The sequence below is a fragment of the Octodon degus genome, unplaced genomic scaffold, assembly GCF_000260255.1.
Source record: "Octodon degus isolate 3935 unplaced genomic scaffold, OctDeg1.0 scaffold00179, whole genome shotgun sequence".
NCBI classification, from domain to species: Eukaryota; Metazoa; Chordata; class Mammalia; order Rodentia; family Octodontidae; genus Octodon; species Octodon degus.
Window position 1 is genome coordinate 639442 of NW_004524755.1, and position 8223 is coordinate 647664.

Below are 8223 nucleotides of genomic sequence, written 5' to 3' on the forward strand. Positions count from 1 at the left end.
TCGCTGACTTTTGATGAACTGAATTACTTTCAATCCTGTGAAACACTCGTCATTAACTCTATTGGTGGGAAGCTGCTTAAATTTTGTTATTTTCATGAAATTCATAGACTTTTTCCTGCAAGGCAAAATTGCATCAGTGAAGCCTTCTTCATAACACAGTGTAAGATCATTAAAACACCCTGTTTTCTCAAAGTGCTTAAAATGCATGAAAGGGAAATCTTTCAGAGCACAACATTTCATCTTTAAGTGCTGCACAGTTCGAAAACATATCCATAGTACCCTAGACTTTCCTAAGAATTTATTAATAGATTTTTGCTGTAGATGTCCATGCGGTCCCAGTAAGCCCTGAGCATCCAGATACTGCATTGATTTTATTTTCCCTTTGAAGAGCACTGTCACTTGTTGCTCAAGTTGCTTTGTATATTAAACGGTCTTGAAAATTCACTTGTGACTTAAGTAGCTTAAAATATTTGCTATAGTCTTGTACTTTAAAGCACGTATTGGTATTGAGAACTCTCATGGCTCAGTTCCACCATTCCTTCATTTAATAAGCACATGTCAGAAAGGCAGAAGACATTCCACTAGCTGTGTGGAATCATAAGGCACAGACTGCCTGCCCTGGGGTTAATCCCACATGAGCTGGCACCTCTGTGAGACACTCTGTCCAGGTTACTCGGGAGGATTCTACTCAGGGAAGGAAGACCATGTTTCTAATATTAGCGAGGTTCAGAATGCACAGAAGCAATCAGTTGTGAACACAGACTCATTTTTAGGCTAGCTTCAGTACTACTGATCCTGAGACATTTTAGGCCAACACAACTATCTTTTTGAACTCTGCATGGGGCTTGATATTTCCAATTATGTACAAATGAAACAGAGAGGAGTGGGTCTGATAAAGTTTTCATGGTTTCAGACCCTTGTAAGTAGGACAGCTTTGGAGAGTCGGAGCTATAGAGTGAAACCCTGCAACAACCAAATACATTAAAAAAAATAGTATGATGGGCAGCAAATAAATACAGCATTGACGTACACAGAGAAGAAAGGGCTATCAGGTAAAATATAGGCAGCTGTGTCCATCCTCAGACGAGCAGGTAAGTAAAATACAGCATACAAATGTACAATGCATGACTAGCTTGAAATAGAAGGGAGTCCTGACATACGTCATGGTGAATTGACTTGGATGATATTATACTAAGAGACAAGCCAGTCATGAAAAGATTATGTATAATTCTACTTCTAGAAGGCAGAATGATCCACACCACAGGGACAGACAGTACAAGGTAGCAACCAGAGGCTGAGGAATGAAGAGTTCTCGCTCAGTGAACAGACTTGCAGATTACCAAGATCCCAGGCATCATGGAAATGGTGACGCCAGTCACACAGCACTAGGGGTCAGGTAAGTGCCACCAAGCTGCAAGTGCTGAATGGGTGAGATGCTAAGCATTGTGTGTATACTGTTACGACAGAAACAAGTCCATTGTTAAAACAGCAGTAGCCTTATGGGTAAAGACAGTGGGTAGTGTTCTAGACCACCCAGCAAGGGGAGCACTGCTGATGAGAAGCTAGGAGAAGAGCAGCGTGGCGCCTCTGGGGACAGGAAGGGAAGGTGTCGAGCTGGTGCTGCGCCCGCAATGAGCAGAGCCAGGAGGGCACGGGTTTGGCCTGGGCATTTCACTTGTGTGTCACGTGTGTCTATCTGTGGGAAGCGTAGAGTATGAACTGGACAGGTAAAAACGGCAGGCTCTTTGCAAAGTGGGCGAGGATCTATCTGAGGATCAGGCAGCACCAAGGGCAACGGCAGAGCAAGCGAAGGGGTTAAACTCATGAGAAACTTGTGCACTCGGTGAGGTCATATGATTCTGAAGCTCCTCTTCAACCCTGCGGTCTGACGGCTACGGCTGCGTGCGCGGAAATGGAAGAGGAACATTCAGAGATGAGATTCCTCAGGGACCTGATTCGGTAGATAACAGAATGACTCAGAGGAGGCTGTGTTCTCAGATTGTTTATAGGGCTCCCAAAATAGAAGCAATATTGAGTTGCTCAGAAAAACTCTTTTATAAATGGAGTGTGGTTCATTCCAATCTAGATCTCTCTTTAATGAACATTTAGTGTAATTTAAAGGAGGTGCCATTGGTTTCATTTTCCTCAAATACACAAACATACCTAATATTAATAATTTGAAGTGCCCAACTGAACTCTATAGGCAAAAGTTAATAAGCCCAGTGGTCAGTTGCTACAGGCCACTCTTCTAAGGCTTGTTTGTCCAGAAATGGGGTTGGAAGTATCCTGCCGATGGCCCTGTTCTTCCCAACAGACTAGGATTCTAGGGAGTGTTTAAAGTTTACACTTACAGGAAAGCAGATGTGGCTAAGGACAGGACAAGTGATTTTCTCACTGAGCATACAGGGAGCACAGGGTATGGCAGCCAGCACGGGGAGAACACATCAAAAAGTCGTGCCAATATGGCAGCTCCGTCTTCCACGACCTGCTGGGCCTCAACACTTCCACGGAGCAGGTTCACTGTAGGGTCTTGCACTGTTGTATTTCAGTAAGAAAACAACCTGATATATTTGTTAAAATTAGCTTTCATTCCCTTGGATGCAAATTAATACTCTGAATAATAATTTAAAGATTTTTTTAACGTCTTAAAAAATAGTCCAAGGGCTGGCCAGAGCACTCAGTGGACTAAAGTGTCTGCTTAGGCAGAGTGCAGCAGCCGGGGTTCAATCCCAGGCATGCCGCGCTAGCCCCGCCCTCGGGGCGCGCTGAGAAGGTGATTGGGACTGGGTGCGGTGGCGCACACTGTAATGCCAGTGCTTAGAGGAGGCTGAAAGCAGGAAGATCACTACGAGTCTGACCTGCACAGCGAGACCCTGCAGACCCTATACTAAATACATCAAAAATAATAATAAAAAAATAAAAAGACCAAAAAAAATATATAGTCTAGTGTACGATTAAAGTCTTGTTTTATTTTTTCATAGTAACTATACACAGTACACGGTAAAACTTTGTTATCAATTTTCTAAGTCTTTCATCAGTTCACAATGTTCGGATTCTCAGACTTTCCTAGAGGCTGTTTTACCACAATTTCAACCATGAGCTGCATAAAATAGAAAGTCTGAATGCTTCTTTGTACAGAGGAGGGAGAAAGTAATTCTCTGAGATTATTTTTAAGTACGCAAACGGGGTTTCTAAAAATCATCACTTTCAAAGCAAAAAATAAATGCAAGAATTTACTTTCAAGAAACTGTTTAAAAAGACAGATAACTTATTAATGATAGCAGACATTTATCACTGTGTTTTCAATTCAAAGCCATTCATGAAGAGAGCTGGGGAGGTTACTTGGCAGCATAAGCACCTGCCTGGCAAGCACAAGGTCCTGTATTTGACCAATACCCAAAAAACCAAACAAACAAAACAATGCAAAGTTATTCATGGAGAATTAAAAACTCCCATTAAAAAGAAAATAAATCCTTAAAAACTTTTTTAGGGGGCCGGGGAGATGGCTCAGTGGAATAAGCGCTTCCCTGGCAAGTGCAAGAGCCTGAGTTCAATCCCCGGTTCCGCAAAAAAAAAAAAAAAAAAAAAAAAAAAAAAAAAAACTATTTTAAATGATGCTTTTACAATATAGTAAATATTAAAACCAATAATCTTGATGCCTGTTTTTCAAAAAGTATTGAATTGTTAATGTGGGCTTGAAGTTTTTAGAGTCAAACATTAGTATGACCTAACGTCAAAATATTTGTTCAAAGCAACCAAGAACTAATGCTGCAAAATGAGTGGGTTGGGTTAATTTAATTTATGGAAAGTACAGAGTTAGATGGTGAGAGCTTAACTTTAAATATGCTTATCTAGTGCATTATTTATATCATTGCCATATCAAATTTCTTCACAAAAAGTACAATGTCAGACCAAAGTATGTCAGAATACCTGAACTTTGAAAAGTTAATACAATGAAACATCTAGAAGTTATACGTATTTCATGAAAACCTTACTAATTTTCAAAGATGTAAAAATTGATGACCAGCAAGAAATGAAAGACAATAACATAGCGTGAGTATAGAGAGATCTTCCTGTTGCATCACAAAACAATTAAGATTCTATCAACAGAACCCAGAGTGAGTCGACTATGTTTATGATAACCACCAAAACGAATAGAAAAAGACACCAGTTTATCTGCACAAAGTGTTACGTTATTTTATGTTGTTTATAAAGATTATTATAACAAGAGGATGCAGACATTTCGCAAGAACGTAGGCAAATGAAGAGTATCCAGAAAGCTCCGCTGACAGATCACATACGGGCCTCCTTGTGTGAAAAAAATGGGAACCAATATTTATGAATGAAATTAGACCTTCTCTATAGCCTCTTATCTTTTGAAACTGTATAATCAAAGGAAAAACAATGCTCCAAGTTATGAGCATATTTGTCTTTGGTATCACTTCGTTCTCTTGTTCTTGGTCTAAAAGTTTGACTGTAGGATGATAAGAACTTTAAAATGCAAAATTCACTAAGAATGCAACATTATTAATTGGTTCACCTCAGTCCTCTAACTGCATTTGAAACCACTGTGAAACCTTTAGTAGAAAGAAGTACTTACTCAGACTAATAAATTAAAGATGTATTTTTGCTCATGGTCCTTATGGTTATTTATATTACCTATTTATAAACCAATTCATGTTTAAAGATTGGTTGCTGGGCAGCATCTTATATTTCTGAAAGTCCGAATTAGTGACATTTCTAAGATATCTCCTCATTTACCTAACCTTTTAGCCACTTAAGAATGATACCTTCAGGGGCCGGCCAAATAGCTCAGTAGATTAAAGTGCCTGCAAACATGCACAAGGGCCGGGGGTTCAATCCCCAAGCGTGCCATGCCAGCCCCACCCTGGGGCACACTGAGATGGCAACTGAGACTGGGCATGGTGGCACATGCCTATAATCCCAGCTCTCGGGAGGCTGTAAACAGGAGAATTACTACAAATCCAATCTAGCAGTGAGACCCTGTAGATTTTTCCCTAAGATACACACACCCACACCCACACCCACACCCACACACACACACACACACACCCACACACACACACGAATACCTCCGTAATCACACAAAGTACAAATAATTTTCTTACTCGTAACACTAAGTGTATAGAGTGACGCAGATGATAAAACTTAGCCCAACAAACTAGTATATGGCTAATTTTAAGCGGCAGAGCCTGCCTGAGTTTCCCAATCGTGAAAGGTGTTCTGTATGGACAGCCCTCACTGAACTTACTGCAGTTACACTCTAAAATCACCATACATGATTCACATTGTTTTCCAGATGTACGGCATAATCAAATTCAGATAATTGATATTAGTAAGTCTCTAAACTTTGGATTGTCAACATGCCACATATATTCCTATCTTTTCTGTAGACCAAAGCAGTAAAGTTAACATTGTCCAAAACTTGGCTGTCACACCAAGTACTTTTAAAATGATACCTATGGGGCTGGCAAGATTGCTCAGCGGGGGGCCAGGGAGATGGCTCAATAGAATAAGTGCTTACCTGGCAAGCACAAGGGCCTGAGTTCAATCCCCGGTTCCACCAAAAAACAAAAAACATTTTCCGCCCAAAAAAAAAAAAAGTTTTAAGGCTGGGGAAATGGCTCAGTGGAATAAGTGCTTCCCTGGCAAGCGCAAGGGCCTGAGTTCAATCCCTGGTCCCGCCAAAAAGAAAAAGATTGCTCAGTGGACTAAAGATGCTGCTTAGGCAAGCTCAGGGACAGAGGTTCAATCCCTGGTACCATATGCCACGTGAGGTCAGCCCCACTCCCAGGGCAGGCTGAACCGGCCAAAGAGTCCAGGCACAGTGGCGTATGCCTGTAATCCCAGTGCTGGGGAAGCTGAAAACAGGAGCATCACTGTGAGTCCAAGCTGTGTAGTGAGACCCTGCAACAACCAAATACATTAATAATAATAATAATAATAATAATAATATGACCGCTACGCAATATAGAATTATATATGTAATACCAATATACATTATACAAATATTAGTGCAATTCAGTAATACACTTGCAAATTTTTGGTAAGAGAAATATTATCTATTTATTAACTATTGGCTTTTTTATGTTTCATATAAAATTACAAGAAAGAGGGGCTGGCGAGATAGCTCAGTGGTCTAAAGCACATGCTTAGGCAAGCTTACGCAGGTGCAGGGGACCGAGGTTCGATCTCAGGCACCACATGCTGCGTAGCACCGCCCTCAGGGTGGGCTGAGCTGGCCAAAAAGAAAAAAAAAATTACAAGAAAGATACTGAGTACAGAGGGCTTTTAGTCCCTTGGTCACTTATGTATCTAAAATGACTTGAACACTGAGAAACACATCATTGATATTCCATAAATATTTAACAAATAAGTAAAATAACTGCCAAGTGTGGCCGTTGTTCAGGATAGAGCAACTTGAGTTCACTGGGAGAATGTGAGACTAAGAACCCACGCTGCTGGGTGGGTCCGCGGGGCCTGGACGTGCGTCGGCAGGTGCTGCAACTGCTCTCTCGCTCCTTCCCCTCCAGCACCGCTCCTCCCTCTGCTTCCCAGCCACTGAGGAGGGCAGATCTCCCCGCCAAGTCCTTCTGCTGAGCTACTGCTGCCTCAAAGCCAGCAAGCCACGGAGCAGGCCCTTGAAACTGGAATTAAATATCTCCTTGAAGTTGCTGCTACCAGGCCTTCTGTCCTAGCAATAAAAGCTGACTAATATAATGATCCTTAAAGACGATCAACTGCTCAGATCAATGTACCGTCATCCAGTTGTAGATTAAAAAGCTAATTTGTGAGCTGTGGTGACAGCTCAGTGGTCTAAGCGCCCGCCTTTCAAGTGCAAGGATCAGAGCTTGATCCTCTATAGCACATCCAGTGCTGGCCCCAGAAACCTGGGTGAGCACACAGGCTCTGAACTCTGCGTGGTGGCACACGCCAGCAATCTCAGCACTGGGGAGGCTGAGACACAAGGATTACTGCGATCCTCAACTGCGTAGTGAGATCCTGTAGCCAATAAACAAAAAAAAATAAATAAAAATGAAAAAAAAGATAACCTGCTTTTGTGAAAAGCTTATCCAGGACAGAAGTCACACACACACACACACACACACACACACACACACACACACACTGTTAGCTTATTAAAAGATCTATGAGAAGTCTCTAAATCAGATTAAGGGTGATATTTGGACTCTGGTTTCAAGTTTTCTCTGCCATTAAATAAAATATAAGGCTTTTTTTTTCTGGACAACTTCAGAGCTTACAAAATCTCTCAGTAATATTTTCTTTCCTCTATTTCCATTTCACATGCAACAGAGAGAATTATTTTAGAGCAGAATTTTGCTACTAGGTGCAGCGGAATCACTCCTGCAGAGCAAATGTAACAACAGTCGCCCAAGTCATTTACAAAATTAAGTTTACTTTTCCTTGGAGTGAAGTCTGTATCTAACACCATGTTATTCAGTTTCACAAGCCTCAAAATTGCTTTTCCTCAAAGCAAGATCTGAGAAGCAGCTGGGAAAGCTAACTTCATCCTGACCAAATCTGGGCAACGCACTTTCCTCCCAGAAGCAGCACACCTTTTCTTGATAACTTGCTCCCTTCTACAGCTTTGCCATTCACCTAAAAATGCCAGACAGGAATGAGTTCATTTTGCAGTTGAAGTCATACAATATAACTAGTATTTTAAAAATTCAAAATATGACCAAATACCTGTACCTACACAAGTATTTACAATATCCCACAGTAGTATAATAGTATGGCCTAAGAGCTTCAAGGAGGGTTTTTCATTTTCAACAGATATAAGAATGATGGATCAGGAAAAGGAATCCTAGTGGAATCCTCTCTCCATATTGTCAAAAAAAACCCTAGAATCGAAACAAGGGAGATAACTCAGCAGCATACGTGCCTGACAAGCACAAGGTCCTGAGTTCAATCTCCAGTACCAAAACAAACAAACAAAAAAACAAAAATGAAGAAAACCTAGAATTGTAAGTCTTAAAAGTCATCACATAAATGGTATAAAGAATTTTTTTATGTATGAGATTCAATACTGTGCAAAATGTTTTTTATGTGTAAGTTTATATAATAGATACAAACATATACACACATTGGTAGATAGGTGACAGAGATGATAGGAATTATAGATGATGGGGGTAGAGAAAGAGAGAGAGAGAGAGAGAGAGAGAGAGAGAGAGAGAGAGA

The 8223-nt window shown here is 40.9% G+C and overlaps 1 protein-coding gene across 3 annotated transcripts in view; it reads right to left on the minus strand.

Moving 5' to 3' along the window:
- Trps1 (transcriptional repressor GATA binding 1) overlaps positions 1 to 8223 on the minus strand; it is a 243022-nt gene that overhangs the window by 43237 nt on the left and 191562 nt on the right. The window lies entirely within an intron of this gene.